Below are 27086 nucleotides of genomic sequence, written 5' to 3'. Positions count from 1 at the left end.
CATACCATTCAGTCCAATTTGACCCATTATGACATTTGAAAACACCCACAATGACTTTCATAAATGACCTGATATTTTATGACTTTTCCTAAATTGACCCAGAATGTACACACACACACATACACACACACACACACAAGAAAAAGCACTGTAGCTTTGGTTCTACCTGGTGTTTGGCCTTCAAAGGCACATCTGGATAATAATAATAATAATAATAATAATTCGGTTGCTCAGCTGTTGGGAGGGGGGGGGGGGTTCCTGCTATTTAGACATGCACCAACAGTCACAGCCCCGTAAAATGAGCCTGAAGTTGCTGCAAGGGAAACGGCTCTACAAATCCAACCCAGAACCCAGCTTCTGATAAAAGGCCTGCTGAATATCGGCAGGCTGCTGAATATCGTCTTATTGCTGACCTCTCACCTTGTTGCACTGTTCTGGGTGTGTCAGTACACTGTGACATCACTGTTGGGTGTTACAGGTGCAACAGAGCGTATTTCAGTTAGCCATTCATGAAGAACAGCCTTAATCACCTGTTAGCAAATCAATACATCAGTCTGTACGCCTTTCAATCAAAGAATAAAACAGAAGAATCATAGTGCTCCATCCATATACACAATAATAAGGCGGTACTTTACCTATTTATAACAATGAATATATATGAAAAAATAGTAATAAAAAACTGTCATTACCCTGACAACAGTTAACTGTTAGGCCTCACGCCACTCTAAGTTACAGCTTTGTGCTTTTTTAACACAGTCATGTCAACATGTATTTATTCCTTTCATTTGAGTTTGTTTGAAAGTGTAAACAGAAAACCTGGCAACATTCAATGTTGTGTACATTAGCAGTGAACATCATTTTGACTTAGTGAAGTATAGAGTTTATAGGAAGCCATACATGGAGAACTAAACGCACCAAATTGCTACTTAAGCTGTGTGGAGGTCGACAGTGTAGATCAATCAAGACACAGCGGCCAATTCTGAAGTATCTGACACCAAATATTAAACTTCCACCATGTTTTATGTTACCAATAACACAAGTGTGTAATGTGAACAGGGACACTAGCATTGGCAAAGGTAAAAAGAAGCAACATGTTAGCTATAATAATGTTAGAAAGTGAATAAGAGATGTTGTTGGTCCACCAAGTTATTTAGAATCGGCCAAAAATGCAGTATTTCAAACATAAATTCAAATATGACTTCATTTAAAAATGTGTGTTATATATTCAACATATTTAAAAACCATAAATTCTGTTTAAAAAATAAATAGCATTGTTGTGGCTCCTACAGCAGCATAGTATCTGTTCTTTAAGTAACTTTCCTTGTTCTCTTTTGGGAAAGAATATATATATATAGAGTATATTTTTCCTTTTTTTAATCTGGCTTCATAATGGTGCCCTCATTTATTTCTGTATGGATTCACTATCTGTCTATGTAAACGGACAGGAACAGGAACACACTTCCTGTCCTGCACCTTAACTAACAACGTGCAGCTGGATGGCTGATGAAGCTGCTCAGCTGCAGCACATTAAACACCATCATGTACACACACACACACACACACACACACACACACACACCCACACACACACACACACATGTAAACATCACCTGAGCCTGGTAACATGCTGATGTGGTCATCACTCTTCAATATCACTGCTTAACAACATGCTGTCATGCTCCTGACAGCTGTGTATTTACTGTCTGTCTCGTTTCCTGCCGTGTAACAGCAGCACTCTGGCAGCGTGCCGCCTCCTGTCAATCACACACAGACACTGACACACCCCCTGCCTGACCCCCCCTTTTGTTTCTCTACAAAATGACCTGCAGAAAAGGTGATTTTTAGTTGGACTTATATCCAGTTACTTTTCTTTCATTTGTCAGATTTTTTGCATTGTAGAGCTGTAAAATCACCCAATACACATTTATTTTAGCCAGACTTTTCCTAGTGTGTCCCACAGCACACCAAAATGCAAATACAATGCATCAAATTTCTGTGCAGCTGATACACATTTTTTATATGCAAATGTAAAAGTTTGACCTGTCAGCATCAAACATGTTGTATTCATTATATTCTAAAAAAATGTTCTCCTGGACCATAAAATAGTGATTTTGATTTTTTTTCTTCTCCATAACATGAATCAAACAGACTTATGGAGAATTCATGAATGTGAATTAGTGTAGAGACTAATTATGAGCCAGTATATGAACAGTATGTAAGGGTTAAAGCTCAGTCAGTACTATGTAAAGTATATTGTAATTGTATTGCAATGTAAATGAGTTTGTGATTTCTAATTCCAAAAAAATAGGACATCATCATCAGGGTCCACTGCCTTTAAAAAAAAAGTCTTTCTTGGTATGTCCAAGAGTGAAAGTTACTTGTTGACCCAGAAGAACCCCCACCCAAATTATACTTTCAATTGTGTTGAAATTTGCATACTTGTTTTTGGTGGAGACCTTGGTTTGGAAAGGTTTGGGGCCTGCAGCTGATGATGATGAGAAGAGACACTCTGTCACTGACTGACTGTTTGTAATGTAACACTAGAGGGCGCCAGCAACCCATGACAAGTGTCTAATTATGACAAGGGGGAGAAGGGGGAGGAGGGGGAGAGAGGGGAGGTGGGGGGGTGGGGGTTGAAGTACACTCAGAGAAGCTGCGTCCTCGTTTACCTCTTTTTTTTCTCCCCCTCCTCTCCTCTCCCCTCCCATCGTATCATTTCATTTCTGCTCCTTTTACAGAGAATCACAGTTACATAACCACCTGTCCAAGCATGGTGAAAACCAGCAGGGCCACATGCATTCACATCTCAGAGTGTGTGTGTGTGTGTGTGTGTGTGTGTGTGTGTGTGTGTGTGTGTGTGTGTGTGTGTGTGTGTGTCTCTTAAGTCATGTGTGTGAGTTTCTGTGTGTAACATTTCAGATAAAGCAGAAATGAAATGAGAGCTGTAGCAAAGGGGTTGTTTATCCCACCCTCACAACTGATTCACCCCAATCAGGAGGGATGCATGTAGGTGTGTGTGTGTGTGTGTGTGTGTGTGTGTGTGTGTGACTGATGGCATGTCAGAGAAGAATCGCAGCCTCCTCAGGGCATTGTGCGTTCTTTATTGGTGTCCTCCGTAGAGAGGGAGTATAGCTGAAAGAAGACATAAAGGGAAAGCAGAGGGGAGGATGGGTAATAGCTACTAACACATAACATCCACCTTTTTTCTCTTGAAGAGAGAGATCTCCACACAGCTCTTTGCTGTAGAGGCTTGGATCCTGGCATCTTATTCATTATTCAAGTATTACTATTTAAACACACATTGTGTTTAAAAACGGCATCATTAAAAGATTATTATCCAAAACGCAGCCCAACTAATATGTTATGATCAGGCTGAGGTCTGCTAACCTCACTACTTTTTAACTGTGCATCTAGTACTGCGGGAAACTGACTTTGATATGTAAAATCAGGACAGACCTCCTTTTTAATCAGGTTTTTTTAACGACTAATTAAGTTGAGAAAATGTCAGAAAATAGAGACAAATGTCATCACAACATTCCCAGAGCCCAAAATAATATATTCAGATAGCTTATTTCAATAGTCTCTGCTCTCTGAAGCATTAATCAAGGTTTAATCACACATTTATTGATTGTCAGATCCACTATTGATGCTTTCTAAACACATCTGTCCTTCAAATTTTGTATAGACAATTATTATAAGAGGATTTTTAGACTGGGTCAAAACACTAAAGTTTGGACATGCTCAGTATATTCATAAAGATAGAATTATTATTATTATATGAGGTTGGTGATTCTTGTGCACAAGTGAAGTCAGGCATACGGAGAAAGAAAAGAAACAAATATATATGTATACAAATACACAGAAGTATGAAAGCCACAACTGTTAGAACACAAAATATCTAACTCTAAATTCAATAAGTTTTAAAGAAGGATTGAAGAAGATGACTTCTTCCTCAGGCTGGCAGGTTAAACACAATACCTCTGAACATGAAATCCCATTAATTCACCTTTTGTTTTTCAGACTGGATTTAGAAAGTTGCTCTCCAAGAACCTCAGCCGTAAAAAGACTCAATAGCAGCATGCTATTAAAAGCAATGCTAAAGTTATCAGGAAACTGTTGGACAGAAGTAAGGCATATCAACAGAGATAAAGCAAAGATGAATGTTTGTTCTATATTAGCTTGAACTATCTTTTATACTTGGTACACTACATCTTAGATCTTAATTGAATAGCTTTAGCCTTCATTTAGTGCAGCTAAAGCACTTTATTTAGAGGTAAAGCTGAACAGCAGCGATAATGCTGTATAACTGTGAGCACACAACTGTACAGAAATGATGATAAGTCAAATAATAATGAGACAGGAAGTGGGTCTGTAAACTGTGATGGAAGTTTACAACAGTTTCACAGCTGTTACTATGGTTAAGATGTTAGCAGGGTGTACACACACACACACACACACACACACACACACACACACACACACACACACACACACACAATCTTAGGAGATACAAGTTTTTGATTGGAATCCAAAAAGTTGACCTCACGTGCAGTAATTGAACAAACATATATCCAAATTAAGCACAATTATGGCCGTGAACCTTATGGTAAAGCAAACCTAACAAGAAATCAAAGGTCCTTAGTGGCTCAGCTGAGAACAGGAATCCTTCCCCTGAAACTTGAAGTCGGCAGATTTAAAAACATTCTTGAAGATGAAAGGTTATGTGAATTATGTGAACTCAATGAAGTTGAAAATGAATCACATTTTCTTTTATTCTGTCCCTTGTATGATGAACTGAGAACTCCAATATTTACTGAAATGTGTGTTAAAAACCCAGAAATGTTCTGGTGCTCTGATGATGATAGAATGGACTGGCTGTTTAACTTTAATGTCTTTAAGTTTGTTAAATATGTATCTGAAGTCTGGAAAAAGCGTCAGGACGGTCTATATGTTTAGTTGCTATAATGTCTGTTATCTGGTTTCATTTGTTATTATTTGTTCCTTTTTTTGTTTTGGTGTCTTGTAAATCCATTTGGGCTGAGCACTTCTGGTGCATGACACGTTAATAAAAAAATCAATCAATCAATCGACTTTCAAAATAAGACACCTAATCCAAACCTGACGGGACCTGAAGACAGTGGGAATGGTTCCAAATCAGCCATGTGTCTCAGAAGTGATGTTTACATTCTACTAAACTGCTACAGCAAATACAATGTAAAAGAAAATACATAGAAAATGACAAAAGTGCATGTCAGTGGTTGAACATGACTCCAAGCTGTAACACAGGATTCACTCTCACATTTCCAATGGTGCCCTTGGACAGTAACTGATCATTGTCACTTTGTGTCATCACCATCAGCTGTAGAATCACATGACGGCAGTTAGAGATATTAACCAGGTGGGGAGTTCCGGTCCTCTGAAATGAGGCCAACACGGAAGTAACTTAGAACTGCATTCTATCAAAAGGCCACCAGGGGGCGACCGTTTTGGTGTCAAAAGGACTTCCGTCTCTATACAAGTCAATGGAGAATTCACCAACTTCTCACTTGATTTCTAACCTCAGTAAACGTTTTCAAAATGTGTTTATGGTCTCAATCGCTAGTTTAAAGCCTTCTTCAATGCAGTATGATGTTCATTTGGGACATTTTGGACTCCCTGATTTTATATTTGACAATAAAGCAGGGTATGCGTTAGGGCGTGGCTACGTCCTGATTGACAGGTTGATTGATTCACAGGTTCAGGAGGGCAGACAGATAGGCAATAGACAGACTGTATGGAAATAGATAGCCGCTTGTCTCACAACAACAGTTTTCTGAGTTAATGTTAGCTCTTGAACTACTGTAACAGCACGTCAATACAGGCAACAGTTAGGCAGCATTTAACATTAGCTTCAACGTTACGTTACTCCTCTCATAATATTTGCTGATTGTATACATGTATGCAATTAGCTATGTCATGTTACTAAGCTACTTTAACACTTGGCTGTAAAGTACTTCGAATTGTGGGAGCTAACTTGGTTAGCATTACGTCCTGTATGTGGTCAGGTTGCCGGTGTGTGGGTAGGCAGCATAGAACCTCCCCCGCTCTGCCCATGGCTCCTCCCATGACTCCGCCTCATGCCCATATAAGTAGAATCCATGTTTTTATTTTTCCCAGCATGCACCTGAAATGTTCAAGATGGCACTGCCTAGATTGGAAACTATTGGCTTCCGAGCAGCAGTCCACAAACCGTCACGGATGTTGCGTCCATTTCTTATATACAGTCTATGATATTAACACACTCAGCATTCAGACACTCAAATACAATGGTGGAGGGGAAATGTAGAGCACTGTAAAGTCAATGAGGAGTGATTTTGGACACAGCCATAGTGTTTTGTACGCTCATCATCCACCCTGACCTTCTCCTTGTGACTTCAATGTGATATCTAAATATAGCACTTCATTCATTCCCAACATTTTGCCTGTTAACATAATCCAAGCAGTAATTACATTTGCCAACACAATAGAATTGGGGAAAACAATGAAGAAGTATATGAAAGTTATTTCTAGGGGACAGGGTTGGTCAAAATGGATTGCAATAGAGAGGAGCAGTGATGGTTGTGAGAGTCCACCTGCATCCACTCAGGTAGCAGACTTACTGTACTGGACCCAATTAGAGCACATGTATTAATGTATTAAGGGACCTGCCAGACTCCAGTCCCAGGTCGAGTCACGGTTACTAAGAACTGAGCCAAGCTGTGAAAAGGCTGAGTTGCAGGTGCAGATTCTACTCCCTTCAGTCCCTGCATGAAAAAACCATTTATAAAAAAACGTCCACAAAAAAAACAAACAGGAGTCTTATTTCATAAACTGCATTTGGGGCGATGCTGGAAGTGTTTATTGCTGCATTTTATTCATGGTGAGCTGCTTCCGGGGCTCAGATCAAGTCTGTCCTATTTCTCACTTCAATTTGGCGAGGAAGCAAGGTGCTGTATGTTTGTCTCTTGTGTCAAAAAAAGTAGTTCTCTGCTACATTACAGCCTGGAGAGATTTCAGTAATTTACCAAGCCAACAGCTCCACCTCCTTACTCCTCTTCTCTCAACTCTAAATAAATCCTCCTCTAAAGCTTACACAGCGTTATTCTCTCACCTGCACTGTGGTACAGTATTGCTGCTGATCCTGCTAAATCACAAATATAAGATTGGAGTGAGCATATTTATCTGGATCGTCTCTTTTTGTGTAAAAAGTCTCGCACTTGAAAAACTATTTAGTGACACGCCTCAGCAAACTGAATATTGGGTTAAAGCTGAATCACAAAGGAAGCCAATGAACATCACATGCTTTCAGAGCACAGAATACATTTTTCACTGACAGATTGCAAACAGTGTGTCCCTCTCTCTCTTTGAATTCCCTTCTGACCCACTGTAGTGCCTCTGTTATTATTTCTGGAACCGCGTTCCTTCCATTTCACAATCCTCAGTTGTACCATACTGTTAAGTTTTTCTGTCGTCTAGCAGGGAGCAGTTCACTCACACACACACACACACACACACACACACACACAAACCCTGATGCAGACACAAGATGGTTTTCTATTAAGTCTCCCAAAGAGCTGAACATGCTGAAACATCAATACACGCCAGTACATAGCAGCAGCCCCCACCAGCAGCCCCCATTAACCCGGCCCCTAGTCTACACTATGACCTTGTTTAGTTTCTATAGCAAACACCTCAGGGGAGGTTGCTTTTTTCCTTCTCAGTGCACTGATCTGCTTCACAGATCAGACCACTGCTTTTCTAATGGAGTGGGGGGGGGGGGGGGAGGGGGCAATTCCCATTTATGGTCACCAGTACACCACATCTGCATGCAGAGGCTTGCAGCAGCAGATGGGGGGGGAATGATCATACATGGATCATAAGATGTTTGATTATTGGCCCTCTGGTTTCAATCCAATATACATTCTTCTTCCATTCAGGTTGCCACGGTCACGCTTTAAGATGGCAGTAAAATGTGTTAAAAGGTACTCAATTTACCATAGCGACCTTTTCGACTCACATGATAGAAGCTTATTGTGGAGCATGAAAAGCATGTGCAGAATGTGCTCAGCATTGGTGATGAATGGTAAATACTGTAGTAAACCAGGATAAAACATAAAGGTAAAGTTTCTCAGACAGATATTAAGACTATTCATTTTCTATACAAGGTCACCAGTCAATCACAGGACTCACATAGACAAGACAGACAACCATTCACACCTACAGGCAATTTCGATTCAGTAATTAACAGGCTACATGTTTTGGTCTGTTGGAGGAAGCTGGAGAACCCACACAGGCACAGGGAGAACATACTAACTCCCCACAGAAGGGCCCCATAGCTTTAGGCTATTTTTTAATGTTATATTTAATGTTATACTCATGGTGGCTGTTTGGTAACTGCCAAAACGCCCAGAAAAGACTAACCTCTCCACAGCAGTTTATCTATAAGTGTGTAGCTTCAATCACCTGAGTCTCTTCCCTCTTGTTTCTTTAATCAGACAGAGAGTGATAAAGGATTCCAGCGTCATTTCAATGTGACTTCCGCTGCCATTATCACAGGAGACACATCCTGTGGAGGTTACTATCAAAGAGAGCTTACTAATGAAGTTATAGTCAGTAGGAGTAAAGATTACGTATGTATCTGGGCCAGATGAATGCATTTACACCTTTTTACCATCTGGCTCCAATGTGTTTCACACCATCACACCACCCAGAGTGGATCTCAGTCTGACTTTATTATAGAGATGTGATGTAGACAATGTGCTCAAGATGAGATCATATACTGACTGATGGAGGTATTTAGGCTTTTAAAGGAGAGGTTTGGGGGAGTTAAGTTTGGGCTTAGAGCCGAACAAAGTCAAACTATGTCAGAATATAATATTCAACACCAATACAACTGTATAAGCTTTGTGTGAATTGTAACACAGTCCATCACAGAGCTGTTCAGGATTTATTCTACCTGGGGTCCAACCATAAGCATAAAAGTGCTCAATGTATACAAAATATTACATTACAACGTAATAAAGTTGTAATAAAGAAAAGAGAACAACCCATATCCTTGGGTATCCTAAGAAGTGAAAGGTTTTTAATATACTTAACTTGTATAATCATTGAATAGATCAGATGTGTCTCTGTATAATTAGTCCAATATATAATATAAGACTATTTAATCTATATCAGGCCTATATTATTGTATATATGGAAATATGTACCTATCCACACATACACACACATCTATACATGTATGTAGAAGCTCCCATTAACAATACATACTTACACATGATACACAGTATAATCAATACAGTGTTATTACTATAGCTATTTATTTATGATTATTTATTATATTTGTTAAAAAGATGTTTTACCAGTGATTTCAATTGAACTTTACTGAGTTTATGTGTAATGTGTTGTAGGAGTGAGTTCCATTCCTTCATAATTCTGTAGGTGAGAGTTTGTTTGATGACATTTGTCTCTTTTTGGCAGTGCAGCCTGTCTTATACTGTAATTATGTGTATCTGTACTGAAGGAGAGTTTGTGGGAGTTCATAAGCTTACACTGGTCATGACGCGGGACAGGAACCTCCACACTTGTGAACTCATCTGATTAGAAGCTCATACTGTAGCAAATCTGGAGCTGGGGCATTTAACCTTTAGAACAGGTTGTGTGTAATATCCATTATGCCTGTACCTAGGGCTGAGCAATATATAAATATAGTGATATGAGACGAGATATCATCTTAGAATTTGTATATTGTAATACAGTGATATAGCATAGGTGTTTTTTCCTGATGTTCTAGCTGTCTATTATTTGTCTTTTACTCACTTTATCATTATATCCACATTACTGTTTATTATTGATCAAAAATCATCACATTGTGTAAATATTTTGTTAGAGCACCAACAGTCATCCCTACAATATTTTTGTGATGTCAAATATTGAGGTATTGAAATACCTGAATCCAAGAAAATCCATGAATGTATCAGATAAAGTAATGTCCAGGTCTCCTTGGGGAGAAAAGGCTTCATTGTTGGTTTGGTGATTGAAGTCAAATTCCTCCTGGTAATTCAAGGGTTTCATGTTTTCTTTTATTTTTTGACTAGTTCTCAATTCAAATAGTGTTCTAGGAAAGGATCCATGTTGGCGTTTGATTTGATTTGTAAAGCTTGAAGTCCTTTTGCTCATGTCTGATAAATGTTTCACCACTGTAACTGCAACTGGTCATTAGTTCTCAATCAGTTCATCTGTTTGTCGGCCGTTAGTTTGATAGAATGAGGTCAAGATTTAAGAGTTTCTCATTGAATGATTTAACACAGAAAGTCTTCAACTCTTCCAACCAGAGACACTTCTCACATTCTAAAGGGTTCCACTGCTGTCTGCATTTGATATGACAGGAAGAAGACAGAAATGATGCATATGTACAAGAAGAAAAGGCATCTGATATTAACTAAAATGATCAAGAAGGCATAAAACACTCAATTCTCCAGTCAACACACAACTACTCTCAGAAACACACCAGGTTACAACAGAAATCAACTGTTTAAATATCTCAGATTGAGTGTGTGGGTGTGATGGGACTATGATGTATTCCAGACAGCTATACAGCAGTGGCAGTGTTAGCCAGGTGGAACAGAAGAGGACCGTTTCAACTCATTGATTATCTGGTTAAAGCAGCTGCCCTTGTTTTTTCCTGCTGCTATTGATTATTTAGCGGGAGACGAGGATGAGCAGCGGACAAATACATTTACCTCTTATCAAAAGTGGAAGAGAGGATGAGCAAATTAGACGTGGAGGAATGAATCAGATCGGACGAAAGGATGGAGAGTTAAGACACAACTCAACACAGCATTAGCACGATTGTGCCCAAAACTTAATCATGTGGTATTATTGTAACCATAGCAACTAGCCATAACAAAGCACAAACCACAGTGTTTTCCAAACTTAACCAAACCTTAAAGGGGACATGTTATACTTACTGTGGTTAACTTATTCATATGTATTATGATGTCTAGGGCTGTGCGATTGCCTCTAAATTTCAAATTGTAGATTGTCATTGCTCTAGATTGCCAATACACGATTAAATCGGCATGGGGCGGGGTATATTGGCGAGTTTTTTTCAAAATCACCTTGATAAATAGCAAATTGCCTGGTAATCCTCCAATCGCCAATATACAATTTGATCGCGGATTGTCCCAGCCCTAATGATGTCTGATGTTACACATGTTCAATGTTCCAAAAACGTAGTTAATATATGTGGAAATGCTCCCTGCAAGTGAAAAACCAGGACTTCAACCCTCCTTAAACACATTAGATGTATTTGAGAAGTTGACTACTACAGTGTGTTTCATGGCTTCATGACATAGCAGCTGGAGGTCAGCTGAGATGCAGCTTCCAGAAACTGGCCAATCAGAACAGAGTGGGAGAGGGGTCTTAAAGAGACAGGAGGTAAAACAGCCTGTTCCAGACTGAGGCTGAACTGAGGCTGGGCTGCATAAAGGACCAGTAGAAGATAAATAAGGAGTTTTTTTGCACTGTAAATCATGTAAAGATAGCTCCAGATGTGCAGAATATTTCCCCTTAAGCCATTACGTTGTCACATCATAAATCAATGCTGTTTTTCAGTGATTTGTAACACTTGTAGAAGGCAGAGACAAATGATGCAGTCTGCTGATGGGAGCTTCAGATCAGAAAACACTTGTATGTGTCACTGTGGAGTGTGTGGACTGTATACTATATATTCTGTCAGAATAAGGAAATAGATTTAATAAGAGTGACATTTTGAGCTCAGTGCTCTTCTTCAGACTAAAGATAAAGTGAATGATCACCATTTTAAATCCATAGAGCCCCAGGTCACCTGACAGTCACATGATGGTGCAGTCTCTCCTGGTTCAAATTCATCTTTATATATTTGGTTTGGCTTAATAAAAAGTCAAAGGTTAAAGTGGACTGCAGGTTAAAAACTTGTGAAGAAAATGACTCCTGACGTTTTGGTGCAGTACATCAGGTCATTAAACTGTAGATGTGTGCACCACTAACTGTAAACTAAAGGCTATAAACTCTAATAAGACATTCAGCAGCTTGACGTTTGGGCCAATTTAAAACATTCTTCTTCTATATAATGGTTTGTATACAAGACAGAACATTTGGACATTTGTCATCTTGATTTGAGACTCTGGCTGGCTGTTTGTTCATAGAAGCAGCAGCTGAGATTCAGTTTTACACCAAAATACCAAACAAAACATCAAATATAATAAGTCTAACAGCTGTGATGATGCCCGTCATTACTAAACACACCTATATGTCTATAGTAGTCCTGAAACTATGAGACTAAAGGCTATACAACCTTTCCACTATGCAGTACATATAATAATACCTTTATTCATATTGTAACTCTTTAAAGACAGAGTTTACAAAGTGCTTTGACTGACAGAGCAAAGGCAGAACAATACAAAGCAAAGTCACACAACACAGAGAGCAGTAACAAATGATAGCACATTAAAGCTAGTCTGTAAAAACTAGTTTTAAGAAGTCATTTAAAAGAAGTTCCTGATACCGCCAGTCTGATTTCCTTAGACAGGTCCTTCCAAATCACGGTCACCTTTTAGATTTCAATAAAAGCCTTCCGTCTGTCCCATAGTCTGGCTGTGTTGTGTGTATTATAATGGCTTTAATGAGAGGCGGCGGTCACTGATGAAACTAATCCACAGCTCTGTGTGTCGCTGTGCACTGTGCAGCTGACACAGACAGCAGTCTCTAAAGCTGCGCTCTGTTCTCACTAATCCATGTGTGTGTCTTTTTCTTTGATGACTGGTTCAGAAATCAGCCTGAGACACAGAACAACACAGAAGCTGGTGTGTATTGTCCTGTGAGGGAGGACACAAAGTTCACAACAGCAAAGTAGACATTTTCACATTGTATATTAACTTTTTATTTGTTTCACCCAATTTTTGACCCATTTTGCTCTAAGAATGGAAAATGTGATTCACTAGACAGTTAATTTACTGTTAACCAAGGGAAAGTTCACTTCACTGTTTTGCCAACTTTACCAGATTATACCAGGAATATAACAGCTTCCATTTACTACATCACTAAAATCCTCAACTATCTTTCCACTAATAAACACAACCATATTTACAGCCTTTACCCAAGGAAGCACAATGGAAGTCAATGGTTACTGTGCATGTCACGTGGTCACATGGTCACAGGTTGGATTCCAGCCAGTGAATGGATGAATTGTTAAAGTTAAAGTAAGAGTACCAATACAGCAATGTAAAAATGCTCTATTACAGTAAAAGTACTGCAGTATTATAGTGATGTAGTATGCAGTATTACAGTAAAAGTACTGCTGTATTATGAGTGATGTAGTATGCAGTATTACAGTAAAAGTACTGCAGTATTATGAATGATGTAGTATGCAGTATTACAGTAAAAGTACTGCAGTATAATGAGTGATGTAGTATGCAGTAGTACAGTAAAAGTACTGCAGTATTATGAGTGATGTAGTATGCAGTATTACAGTAAAAGTACTGCAGTATTATGAGTGATGTAGTATGCAGTATTACAGTAAAAGTACTGCAGTATTATGAATGATGTAGTATGCAGTATTACAGTAAAAGTACTGCAGTATTATGAATGATGTAGTATGCAGTATTACAGTAAAAGTACTGCAGTATAATGAGTGATGTAGTATGCAGTAGTACAGTAAAAGTACTGCAGTATTATGAGTGATGTAGTATGCAGTATTACAGTAAAAGTACTGCAGTATTATGAGTGATGTAGTATGCAGTATTACAGTAAAAGTAGGCTAGTGATATATTATTATAAATGACATCATTAGATTATTAATAGTGAAGCATATTAGAGCAGCATGTTACTGTTGTAGCTGCTGGAGGTGGAGCTAGTTTACACTACTTTATATACAGTTAGCTAGTTTATACTACTTTATATACAGTTAGCTAGTTTACACTACTTTATATACAGTTAGCTAGTTTACACTACTTTATATACAGTTAGCTAGTTTATACTACTTTATATACAGTTAGCTAGTTTATACTACTTTATATACAGTTAGCTAGTTTATACTACTTTATATATAGTTAGCTTGTTTACACTACTTTATACACAGTTAGCTAGTTTACACTACTTTATATACAGTTAGCTAGTTTACACTACTTTATATACAGTTAGCTAGTTTACACTACTTTATACACAGTTAGCTAGTTTATACTACTTTATACACAGTTAGCTAGTTTACACTACTTTATATACAGTTAGCTAGTTTATACTACTTTATATACAGTTAGCTAGTTTACACTACTTTATATACAGTTAGCTAGTTTGCACTACTTTATACACAGTTAGCTAGTTTATACTACTTTATATACAGTTAGCTAGTTTACACTACTTTATACACAGTTAGCTAGTTTATACTACTTTATATACAGTTAGCTAGTTTACACTACTTTATATACAGTTAGCTAGTTTACACTACTTTATATACAGTTAGCTAGTTTAGTCCAGTGGTTCCCAACCTCGGGGTGGGGCCCCTCCAAAGGGTCAGCAGATAAATGTGAGGGCTGGTGAGATGAGAAATGGGAGAAAAACAAAGTTTTGTTCTGTTTTCAGTTGTGGGGCTTTTTCTCTAATCTTTGATTTTTGCTGAAATATTGGATCATTTGAACATTTATTGAAATGAAAGCATGTGAGAAGTTTAGAGGGAAAAATCAGTATTTGGTGGATCTGTTAACAACTCATAGACATCTAAAATGTGAGCTTGACTACACACTGCTTTTTGCTTTCATCTTCAACAATGTGTTGTAAAACTGTTAAAACCTTGTTATATTATCCATTGTGTCAAATCTTCATCTGAAGTAGAAAGTACAATATTTCCCTCTGAGATGTAGAAAGTAGCATCACATGGAAATACTACAGTAAAGTACAAGTACCTCAAAATTATACTAAGTCCAGTACTTGAGTGAGTGTACTTAGTTACTTTCAACCTCTGTCTGAACGCTGAAAGCTGCAGGTTCCACTACTGGGAAGAGGCTGCAGTGGTGGGCAGTTTGAACTGTAAGTTATGCAAATATATTCTGGTCGAGCCCCAGAATATAAATATAGAGCTGGAGATGTGCAGAATTCATCCCCTTTAAGCATTAAAGTATTGTAAGAACAAGCTTGCTACATGTGTGGAGAGGTGAGATCAGATGTAACCTTTCATACTGTGTGAGGCGGACATGCAGAGTTCAGCTGGTGATTGCATGCATGTGATTAGAGAATTAGAGTCCAGTAGAGGATGGAGCCTGAACATGTTCCTCACCGTTTCCTACTAATCAATACTTTTCTATTACCAATGGATCAGTTTTAGTGATGCACCCACAGGTCATTATTACCACCAACTCCCTTCAGCTCAACTCTTTTATTTGGTTGAACTAACTTCCCAGCTTTAATTTATTCTCACTGCTCTCATTAATTTTCACCAGAAAAAGCTCTGAAAAGCACCACAGCCACACTAACCCGAACCCCGCCCCCCCATCACCAAACATCAGACACAGTTAGAGAATAGCTAATGAACATAACAAGTGAGAAAAAACTGGTAAAATGTGAATATATCTGCAGATCATCCATTACTCTCTCTGTTACCTCATTCTCTTTTTCTCTTTTTAACACACAACAGCAAAAGTTAAATACATTTATTATAAAAGACTTGAGTTATTTCTGCAGAAACAACAAAAAATATGTAAACTCCTTGTCCGTCCCACTTCCCTCCTCCACCAATGGGACCACGCCTCTCACCCATGTCAGCCAATCACTGTTTCTCCTCTGCTTATGGTACACTCAGAGCCTCTCATCGTGCCTTATCTGGCAATAACAAGAAGTTAATGTTCCGGTCACTGCAACCTTTTTATTTTTAAATAAACAGTCACGCTGAGCTGCTCTCATCTTCTTCAGGAAAATAATTAGAGGCACAATGATCATGAGGAGGTTGTTGTTGGGTAACCAAATACATTATTTCACAATCAGGCCTATGATGACATATCAACAATGCATCATATCATATTAAAGGTACATATACACTCACTGGCCTCTTTATTAGGTACAGTCTAATAGTGTTCCTAATATTTTGTCCACTCCATTAACATACATGAGGGAGGAACGCCATTCAATATGATGCACCCTAATACACCAACATCATCCACTATGACTTAAATAGTAAACATACAGTATAACTCACTTTTTTGACAATGTTAACAAAAACTGAAAATATAGAATTTGTAGCAGCGCTGTTGTATTACATTGAATTAGATTGAAGAGGAACATGTGTTCCTAATGATGAGACCAGTAACTGTTTAATGTGTACTTCAGTAAAGATACATATCAGAAATGCACAAGTATATATTTTCCATCACATCATCTCATTTATTGGTTTTAAGGTGATTTCTATGGAAGCAGGGGGGTCAGTATATGTTCCACGACTCTATACTAAAAACTAATGTATTTCCTTATTTTAAATATTTAGGAATAATGTATTAAGTATGTTGAATCTGAATGTAGCCCTGTTGCCCAGAGCTAAATGATAGTAAAATTATAATTCAAAAAACACAAGGCAGTCTGTTGTTTTATTCATTTGACCTAACAAACTCTACCTTTAATCCCTTTGATTTTTGATTTTTTTAGTCATTACCTACGTTTTAAAATTATTCCTGCACATGCTTTGTCTCAATCATTTACATGTGCATAATTACACTGGGGACTAAAAGCAAAAGCAGTTTTTTCTTCAAAGCTAAATTTGCTAATGTGTTTTTTTGTGTTTATTTTTTAAAATGAATGAATCATCATTATATTCACCATACTCCTCTAGCTTCCTCATTCGTAGCTTTTTTACAAAGATTTATCACACCTGGCCAGCTGAAAATGCCTACAGCTAACTTCATGACTTCACATTACATTACCTCTGCTGCTCCATGACATTTTCACCGCACGCCGCCGAGGTTAAACACTTCACTAACATCACTGCAGAAGATACGTTCTCTATGCGTTGTGTGTACGCTGTCTGAGGGGAAACAGCATGAATACAAGAGATCTGCTGTTCTATCACACCATGTGAGCAATGACACTGATTGGAAGTATAAGATGTGAGCTGTGTGCAGTTAGAATGAGCGAACCAGGACAGGAGTGTGTGTGTGTGTGTGTGTGTGTTCGTGTGTGCGTAGATTTCAGTGAGCAGCAGGGCTTCAAAGCTGCCGCCGCTCACTTTTGGCACTTGGTATCTCTCCCATGCAGACTTGAGCTGAGAGTTAATGGCTGTGTATGTGACCTGAGAGTGAAGCGTCATCCTGTTAGACCCTGACATCACACTCATTTACACACAGCTGTTCATTGGTTCACTGGATTTAACCAGAGTTGTTCTTTTTCAATCAGAAAGTGTTAACCCTAACACTGTTGATGATGAACTCACATTCACATGCTGTCAAGTACTAACACTGCCAGAAGGGCCTGAGAAGATAGTTCACACTGAATCAAGTGGGGTTTTTTTCTGCTTTTGCAGGGGGGGGGGGAGAGAAAAAAAAACCTTGCAGATTCTATCTGATATATATATATAGTCACAAATTGTGTGAGAAGAAATATAATTATGTGATATTTCAGTTTTTTATTTTAATACATTTGCAAAAAATTCTAAAAAATCTTTTTGGCTTTGTCATTGTGGAGTATTATGTGTAGATTGATGAGAAAAAAAGGAATGAATCAATTTTGGAATAAGGCTGTAACGTAGGGAAAGTGAAAGGGTGAATACTTACTGTAGGGTGAATGTCTCTACTGTCATTGTACAAAGCACAACAAAATTGAGATGAAGTCCTTAAAAGTGCAGAAACAATAATAAATAAATAATTACTTCTAAAAAAAGAAAAAGAAGCCATTATTAACTGTAGTTTACTCACAAAGTCACGAGGAAAAATGGCTTGTTGTGCATTATGTCTGCTGTGGAAGAACTGATCAAACTGAACTTTTCAGTTGGGTTTAGCAATAAGGAGATACTTGTTATCTTAGCCCAGAATCACCATATCATCCTAAACATCCACACTATGAAACACATTGTATTTCTCAGAAATGTATGATGATTTTTCTCAGACTTGCTACTTAATGATATCAGAGAATATCCTCTCTTGACATATATTGCTCTTATAAGCAGTGTTATGAACTTCTCCTGTGGAGTCAGCTTCAGAAAAATCTTTTTTATAATCTAGGTGACTCAAATAGAAAACACTTGAAAGTGTCATTCATCACAACATGTACATACATTTGCTTATTTCCACAATATTCACCAAAGAGCTACTCTACTATTCCACAGTGATTCTTTACTATTCTGTGGCTGTTCACCTTATGAGATGATTATGAATTCTGTCCTCAATCAGAGAGGTTGTGTTAGAAAGGAATCAGCACAGAGAGAGGGAAAGGTAACAGCAACCAATACAACTGTCAGTGTACATACAGTGTTTTATTAAGAATTCAAAATGTAAAAAAAAAAAGAGAGAGAGTTGAACAAGGTTGAGATTAATAAAAAACATGGAATAAGTTTTTAGACGTTTGAGGTCATTGTTTGTAGGATTTAAATATGAATGATTCCATAGTTCAACAGCGGTCATGTCAGAAAAGGAACGTCAGAAAATCACTTCTTGAAATTCATTTGAGCACAAACACTCTTCTGTATGTTTATAATCTTGTTAATAACTAAAGAGAGATAGGAAATACCATCAGATTAACTTGATCAGCTTTTAATCATCAGTCTTTTAATAAAACTAAATAACAAGCCAAACAGTCTACCTCTGCTAGAAAATGTGTCTTTCTATCTGTTGAGCTATCTTCTTTTATTCTTTTTTCTTCAGCTTTCTTTAATGTTGTAATGTTATGTATTATGTAGGAAGAATATCTGCAGCTAACAGCTCTTTCAGAGCTATGAATTAAATGATGATTGACTCAGAATGTATTTATGAATCACCTTCATCCAGCCTTATAGCACTTTGCACTGCCACAGATGCATGAATCTAAACAGCAGACAGTCCATGAGCCTGAGACCTACACTACAATGTTTTCATTCTATTTTTTTTAACTACTTTTACTATGTAATATTTTACTGTTTTTTTATATTGTTTTTTCTATCTTATATTACATTCATGTTTTTATTTATTTCATCTTTTTTTCTTTTTTATAAACACTGCTTTATACTTCTTTTATGCCTTAATGTTCCTTTTATGTGAAGGTGATATGTCATTTATTTTTGTTGTAAAGCACTTTGAACTGCATTTATTGTATGAAAGATGCTTTACAAATGTATACAAAGTTATTATTATTATTATTATCATTGTTAAAAAAGAAAAAAACATCTATCAGTAACATTTAAAATCTGATATAAGACAGACTGGACTAATGCATCATCGTACTGTCTTTGTGTCTTCCAGTCATGGCTGCATTATACATGAGCCAGAGACGCCACAAAGAGAAAGAGACTCTGATGACATCCAAAGAGGACATCCGTGATAACGTGATCCACTACGACGATGAGGGAGGTGGGGAGGAGGACACCCACGCCTTCGACATGGGCACTCTGCGTAACACCCACTCTCAGCGCACCAGCACTTACAGCAGCACCTCCAAGAAGGAGAAAAACGGCTACGGCGACGGGGTTCTGCTGCACCTCAACAGTCGCCGTGACAACGTCAGGTCACCTGACATACATCGTCAGACGGCGAACGTCATCGCCGCCGTGAACAAAGAGTTAGCGCCCGATCGCCGTCCCAGAGTGACCGAGGGCGACGCCGAAGTGATCAGGGAGTTCATCGAGCAGCGGCTGGAGGAGAGCCAGCAGGGTTACGCCGTGCCGCCGTACGATTCGCTGGCCACCTACGCCTACGAGGGCGACGGCTCGGTGGCCGGCTCGCTCAGCTCTATAGAGGAATCATGGGTGATTGACAGTACAGGGGATTTCAGCTCCCTGGGAGACTGGGGACAGCCGTTCAAAACACTGGCTAGCATCCTGGACAGACAGCCGCCTTCTCTGCCTGAGCAGAGCTGAGAAGTTGGACAGCAAAGAGACTTTTGGGTGACCACCTGGGACGTAGTTTATATTTCTAGACCTCTTTTTTTACTGTGACAGGCACTGGCTAGAATGATGGGAGGACTCTTTAGGAATGTGAGGTAGAGCTGTGGACTGGTTAGAACATAGCTAGCTACAGAACAAAGAAAGGTAAACCTGATAGCTCCTCAAAGTGCCTGAGGTACTGTATGTTTACATGTATTTTAATTGATGTTACTTAATAAAACATCTTCAACTGACTTCAGCTTTTTTTTTTTTTTTAATCAAAGCATTTCTCCTGACAGCTACCAGAAGATTCCATCGCTCTCTTTAGCTACACTTCACTACATTCTTGATAACCACTGGATAGATTTTGGTCCAGATGTTCATGGTCTCCACTGGATGAATCCTATTGACTTTGAAGATCTCTTAAACGTCATTATCAGGTCAAAATGTTGCTAAATATCTGCTAAACAAAAATGGAAAATCTGTGGAAATCTTAGGCATGTAGAAATGTGTATCAGAGAACAAAGCTGATATGATAAAGGATCATTACAAACCGTCTGTACACTACCTGCTCAGTATAAGCAGCAGACACACACAGTGGAGCATCCAGCAGACATGTGTTAGACTAAACCATAATTAATATTACAAGGTGAGCTAGAACATAGTAGTGGAATATACAGTGAAGCCTCTTATCCACTAGGCCAGTGGTTCCCAACCTTGTTTGTCTGCTGTACCCTGATATTTCCCCATAGTCCTGTACATCAACACCTCCAATCACCCCCCAAATGTGTTCATTTGAACTGATTTTAATCTGGAGAATGGTGGAAGAAGTATTCAGATTAATTAGTTAAGTGAAAGTACCAATATAAAAAATAGTAGACGTCCTGCATTTAACATCCTACGTAAGTAAAAGTACATACATATTTCAGCTAAGTATATTTTAAGTCCTATACAGTACCAGTCACTTTCTTATCAAAGTGAGTGGGAGGGCTTGTCCAAACTTTTGCTAGGTAAACTCATATTATATCTTAAAATCTTCAGGGTTGGGGTTAGCCCTAACCCAAAAAGTAAGAGTAGAAAGTACAATATTTCCCTCTGAGATGTAGAAAGTAGCATCACGTGGAAATACTACAGTACAACTTGTTCAAAATTGTATTTAAGTACAGCATTTAAATGTTGAATGGTGTTGACAATGTTAGGGAAATAAAGTACATCATGAAAAGAATAGTGTTTACCTGAAGCTCTGTGTCATATTATTATGTTAGTCTCTAAAATCAAAACATGTTATGTTACAATAGAGCTCTATTCATCTAGTAACCCTAAATATGCACATACAGATGGATGCATGTGGATTGCAGGTATAATTGGCCAATTCTGGTAAATGATGGTTGCCCTGGAAACAAAGGACAAATCAGTCTGAGAAAAATGTATTAAATATATCCTCAAATCAGTGGCAGAGCCAGACTATGGACGTTTTTATATCAGTTGGATAGTGCACAGCTGCTCAGGCTCACAGCCAAATTATCCCAGTGGTCACTTATGGTATTGCAGCGAAAAATCACCCTGTGGTCCATAGACCACCATTGTAAAAGAGACATCTGTAAAACTGCAAACAATGATTCTCTGAAGTGACTGTATGAGCCCCATAAGGGATGTGAGTGGGCTAAATGTACAACAATGGGCATAAACAGGGCAAATTGTATGGGTCACATATTGTCCACTCGAAAACCAAGTCAGAACCCACTTGAAGCCCATATGGGCAAACACAGGTGGGGCCACCATAGAAACTGCAGGCAAACTTGAGACCCGTATTTGCAGCCCAGATTTAACCCTTATGGGGCCCACATGGACATACTGGTTGGGCATTTACAGCAGCTGTATGCACTATTTTTCAAGCATTTCATTTGAGATAATACAATACCTAAACATCTATACATCATTTTCACATCAGGATAAACATGATTTTAGATAGAAAATAAACCCCTCTTCCTTCAGAGCCTACATCCTGTTTTGTATCTAATTATTCTCCAGCTGTCATCACTCTGAAACCACAACACAACATATATTGAGAATGACTAATTTTCACTCCTGCCACCTAAAACAGAGGCAGAAATTGTCAGATAGAACAGCTGCTTACTATTTTTAAGTGACATGACGTAGGAAGGGGAGGAACTGAATGCGTACACAGCATTACTAATCTTAAAACCTATTTTTGTTATAGTATACAGGAGTGGAGTCCACAGAATGAATGTTTATTGGACAATTCTGTCACAGTTGAATCCATGCCATAATAATCTGGGCTGCTCTAAATGCAAATCAAGGATCCCCAACAATGCCAAGTAAACGTGGTCTTCAATATGCTGAATTGAATATTAGGCCAACAGAAGAATATTTACTCAGATTATATTAGATTTCTTTCGGGAATAGTAGAGAGGCATAAATAACATTGGCATGTGTTATTATCTTATGGTACTTTATTTGACTTACTCACTGTTGATCTGTTCTTCTTTCCTTCTCTTTTCTTCTTAACTTCTCTCACTCTAAAATCATTTTTAAAAACTATGAAGATTTCTGATCACAAACTTAAAAAAATTAAACCTACTATCTTAATCTATTCAAGGTATTCTCATTATCTGTTCGTATGAAATTGTGCAAAAAGTTGTGCTCTACTTTCCATACAAAACACCAGTGATTAGTGCGCTGAAAGCTTCGTCTTTAAAATGCAGACTGATAACTTTTAGGTCGATAAATGTGCATTATATTTTCCTAAACTTCATTATGTGAATTATCGCCACCGTCCATGTAGCTTCCACCTCACACTTCCTCTTTCTGCACCCAGTGGGGAACTCACAGTATGAATAAACGGATATTTACTTAAAAATGTAATATTGGGAAGTATCGGTATTGTTTTTTATAACTGATGTTTGTTCTGTAGGCTTCAGCATTTCCGAGGCTGCATGAATGCAGCATTGGGACGTTTACTGGCACACGCTTGATGACGTAACAACAACAACAACACGGTAGACTTGTGGGTCGCTAACTGTGGCTAATAAGCTTGCTCGCCCGGTGCATGACGTTATGACTGTGGTTTGGAACTATTTCCGAGTGTGTCCTATGGATAGTACATTTGCAATGACTGCAAAGCAGCATAATAAATATAGCAGTTTTGTTGTAAATATATCAGTATCGTAAATTAAGAGTTGGACAATATCGGAACATCGGCAGAAAGGTCAATATTGAGCATGCCTAGAATAAACATTTCATACACTTTGACACTGCACTGACATTCTGAATGCACTCTTCACATTGAAATGTATCTTTTCAGCTGGAAGGCCAAGATCAGTTAATCCCAGTGTTCCTCAGACTTCTGTTGAAATGCCTGATGAGCAAGAGGCAGAACTTGGTAAGTGATCATAAATGTTTTTTATTTGTTTCTTATAGATTGCCATGATGATCACATTATTCTGTAAACACTCACTCAACGAGTGATTTTCCATGTTAGGGATAATCTCTACTGGTTTATCATATTTGGATGGGTAGTGATGGATGAACACAGATAACTCAGTTAAAGGGTTAAAGACTAGACTACAAAGTGTGATTGAGCAGTTTTTGCCTTGTAGATGTTTAAGTATATTCAAATCTTATGTTGCACAATCTTGTTCATTCTAACAGAAGTCTCAAAGATGTTGGCTAACTATTCACATACATTAACTGCTAATTGACTCCTTGTCTGTTTTTAACTTTGTGTCTGTTTTTAGTGGCTGTGTGTTGTCACACATTTGAGCTTGAGCAAATAACCTCCTGCGATTTGGATATTTAATCGGGGAAAATTTTATTGTCCCCTAAGGGAAACTTGGCTTACAGACAGGTTAAAAAACAGACAACTATCAAAAACATATATAAAACATAATCGCATGTAAAGAAAACAACACGGACAAATCACAAGCAACAATCAAGTCTGGCTGAATTGAAACCACGAAGAAAAGAGTCAGTCTTAATCTGATCACATCAACAGCAGCCAATGACTAGAGAGTCATTAGAGAGGTGGAAGGAAGCTCAACAGCATGTTGTGGACAACATGCCAAGAGCTAACTTCATAAAGCCACAGCATTGTCAGAGATGCACAAAGAAGGAAACTGTTGTAAAATATGATGAGCGTGTCCATGCAGTATTATTGTAGAGACTGTAACTTCATCCATCATGAGTCCCAGGCTCTACATAATCAGGCATCCATGATTAATGGCTTCTACATGCGTCTGCCACCAACTGTTGTGGTCAAGGATGATGCTGAGGGTTGCTATTCACATCACACATGTAGCACTATGTATATATAATATTTTTTTCTTTAAACCTGTCATGGCCAGGAGGAGGACACAATAGTCCTGCACTGCAAAAATGACTAAAACATATAATCTTAATTAATGCAGTGAGAGTAAGGCAAATACTTCCAAGTGGAAGCTACATGGGCAACAGCAATAGCAGCATCCATAGCAACCACCGTAGCAACGACGCCTGAAAAAAATCATGAATAATAATTCATAATAATGAACAAACTAAAGATCGTATACATTCACTGAACAACTATCATGATAACAATGCACATTTCTCCCATAAACATTATCAAACTACATTTAATTTCCACAGAGAATATTAGGAATTGCCTTTTTTCCACAAGAACAGCTGACAAGTCATGTGATCACAGCTGTGCTCAAAATGACACGTGATTCATACTCATAACTTTTAGTACAAATATAGGGCCCTATGATTTCCACAATCACGGAATCGCGGACAGAATTGTGGAATTGGCCGAATTTATTTTTAACGTGTAATATTGCAGAATTTGACATAATTTGACTGAAATGCTGTTTTCATGTGGAAGAGGAACGTATGTCTGGGGAAAACTACACAGAGGGAAGCAAATCTGGGTGGCACAACAACCCCCTCCACACACTGAGCCCATTTAAAACAATGTAAGCATGGAGAAGCAGCTGAACACGACTCTGTCTGCGTCGGCTGAGAAACTTTGAAAACTGGACAGTAACCCCTCAGTACAGAGCCCAGCAGCTCCCCAAGGACTTCTATGTGTCAGGTCAACTGTTGTTTTTGTTAGTAAAATAAGAGTAAAAGGTAAAAAAACAGGATTCAAAAAATTCAAACGGAAAAAACGGAATAAAAAATCAAACAGATTTTATAGGGTCCTACAAATAGTACAAATAGTGAACGAGAACGGCCTGTTCCATTACATCTGCTCCTGGCTCCGCTGCTTTCCTTTATTTCCTCTGTTCTTCACTCCTTTCTCCCCAACACATTTTCATCACTCCGTCATGTCCTCTCCTTCATTCCTTTCCTCACTTTCTTAATATCTAGACTTCCTCTTCCACATCTGTCCTCTTCTCACCAGTTCTCCATTTCTCCGTCTCCTGGCTCCTCATCACATATCTTTCTCCACTCATCTTATTTTATTCTGCTTTTCACTCCCCTCATCATTTTTCCTTCTCCTCCACACAGTTTCTCGTGTCCTTTCCTCTTTGCTGTCATTTGATTAGAAATGAATGGATCAATATCACTCTCATAAGCCCATTGAGCATTTATTCAGATATGTTTATAAAGTCTGAAACAGTAAGTAACTTGCTGATGTTGTGTTTTAGTTTTTTTATCCTATAAGATATGATGTGGGGCTGTGGTCATTCATAACATCCATATTGATGTTACCAGTCTGAGCACACAGTATGATCTGAATGATCTAACCATGTTCTATGTTTGACATAGCAACGTGTTTAACTGGAGTATGAACAGTTATTTTTTTCCAGGTACACACTTAAATATTAACATAGTGGGTCTGATCCTGCTGTGTTTCTTCAAGCATCAGCAACACTGTTTGCTTGTGTGTTTAAATAAAAGTGAGTTAAAGCTCTGGTAGTCCCTTACTGGGAGTAGACTGCAGACACAAGACAATGACTGATGTGCCATCCAGCTGCTGTGATGCACAGTGAGAAAATGTATCATTCTTAAAGTTCCCTTCAGTCCAAAAATGTGTTTCTTGAATAAGAAAGAAAGAAAGAAAAAAAGGAAAGAAAGAGCTTCACTGTGCAGAGTGTTCACCTTAAATCTGAATTTAACACAAGCAAAATGTGTGACATCACAACTCGTTTGGAGCCTGTCGTGGCCAAAACACTGAGAATTGACTTTACAGTGAAGAAGGAGACATCTTGTGTCCAGCAGGAAAACCTTTCAACTGAATAATGTGCTGGATTTTTCAATGGAGAAAAGTAGATTTTAAAGTCCCACTCCACTCAAAAATGTGTTTTAGTTCTTGTTCCTTCAGTTGGATGTTGGTCTCTCTACTGTGCAGAGTATGTTTTCACATGTATCTGCTGAAGAAAGACATTTTCTCTGAGCTCACCTTAAATATAAATATAAAGCACACCTATGAGCAGAATTGTGACATCACATCACTAGTTTGGAGCCAATCAGGAATGAGTATGCAACTTGCACACTGTGGATACATGACGGCTTTAGTGCACATGCACTGAAAAGTCCATCCTCAGTAGGAGGTGCACAGCAGATGTCGGGCGTGGCTCATGTGTCTTTGTTAGTTTCCCCTGGTGCAGTTGTCATTTTCTCTTCCTGTGCCCACGTTGTCTAAATAGCAAATGCACTTGCACCAGTCTGTGCGCCCATAGGTGTGTTGATCTCAAAATGAGGTGTGGTCAGGTTCATTGGTGGCACGCTGCTATTTTGAGGCAGAGGAAAGCGATTGCTACTGACCAACAAAAAACTGGTCTAAAGTGACTGGTTCATATGTTACTTATGTTATTTTAAGAGCGCATTATCAAGAGTCCAATATGCTCCTATATAGACAGGTATACAGGCGCAGACACTGTGCCTGTTACACACACACACACCACAATGTGAATTCATATTATGATGTACATCAACATATTAAAAAAAGTCTCAATGACGCCACTATGTATCAGAATCAGTCAATGGCAGTAATGAT

At 38.3% G+C, this 27086-nt stretch overlaps 1 pseudogene; it reads left to right on the top strand.

Annotated features, from left to right (window-relative positions):
- LOC128369199 (cadherin-12-like) overlaps nucleotides 1-20080 on the top strand; it is a 115326-nt pseudogene extending 95246 nt beyond the window's left edge.
- Nucleotides 20081-27086: the final 7006 nt, after the last annotated feature.

This window comes from Scomber japonicus, chromosome 12 (assembly GCF_027409825.1).
Source record: "Scomber japonicus isolate fScoJap1 chromosome 12, fScoJap1.pri, whole genome shotgun sequence".
NCBI classification, from domain to species: Eukaryota; Metazoa; Chordata; class Actinopteri; order Scombriformes; family Scombridae; genus Scomber; species Scomber japonicus.
This window is presented reverse-complemented; position numbering and strand designations above follow the sequence as displayed.